Genomic DNA, 1,150 nt, shown 5'->3' on the forward strand with positions numbered 1-1,150 from the left:
AACAATTACAAACCCCGCAAACCAACATTAGGGAACAATAATAAAGCCCCAAATAACGACTCACCGAAAACAATAAGGGTTGTAAATAGGGGAGAGTAAGAAGAATTCAACGACACCCTCCCCACGTCAATAACCCCAAATAGAGCTAATTACAGAACTTCCCGTACCACCTGAAAACACAATTATACATGACAGCAGCAGATAGTTTACTAGTCGGTACGGGAAACTACTTATATACCGGACGATTTAGCACAACTGATACATCCACTAGTAGAGGCAAAAACCTGGAATAGTTAACGGCTTAGCCATCCCTTCAAAGCAAAGCAAAGCAAGCAATTGATACGGTCTTCAATAATCCTTCAAACAGTTCAAACCTACACACACCGAACTACAGAAGGAATCAAAACATACCAGGAGTTCATCGGTACAGCGGCGAAAACACTCGTTATACGTGGCGGCAACTGACGACCACAGCGATCTTACCTACACCACGGTCGAAGCCATTGGCATGGCAGCGAAAACACTCGTTATACAGGGTGGCAGTTGAAAAGCTCGCTTTAAACGCGGTATATATTATACGCCTACGGTCGATCTGCCATCGCGGCCAATAAGAAAAGGTTCTTTTCAGAACCTTCGACCTAATCTCCCACCCTGGTGTGCCTGCTTGGGAATTCACTGTGAGATTATTATCAACTTGTACACGACTTGCAAAAGACCGTGGGATAGTGGTTCTAACTCATCCCAATTTCTTATTATATAATTATCAATAATATTTATATTTCTTGGTCGCGCCTCTGCAGGCCCGATACTGCCCGTCGCGGTCCGCTTCTTCAAGCTAACTGCACGGCCCGGAAACCAATTTATCCATATTAAGTAATAAACGAACGTGATTATACAGTAAAAACAACCAAGTGTATAATTATTCACGATCACGGAACGTCGGAGATCGACGGACTGTATCAACCTATACCATAATAATATATAGCCTATAAAGTATAAGTAGATTCATGTCTTTATAATACATACTATATACTCGTATATTATACAATCACAACAAAATAACTAAAATAGTTATCCTAGGTTTTTAATATGTAATTTCGTCCAAATTTGTACTTAAAATGACTATAAAAATAAACTGTGTAAATGTATT

The sequence above is a fragment of the Acyrthosiphon pisum genome, chromosome A2 (assembly GCF_005508785.2).
Source record: "Acyrthosiphon pisum isolate AL4f chromosome A2, pea_aphid_22Mar2018_4r6ur, whole genome shotgun sequence".
Taxonomy (NCBI): domain Eukaryota; kingdom Metazoa; phylum Arthropoda; class Insecta; order Hemiptera; family Aphididae; genus Acyrthosiphon; species Acyrthosiphon pisum.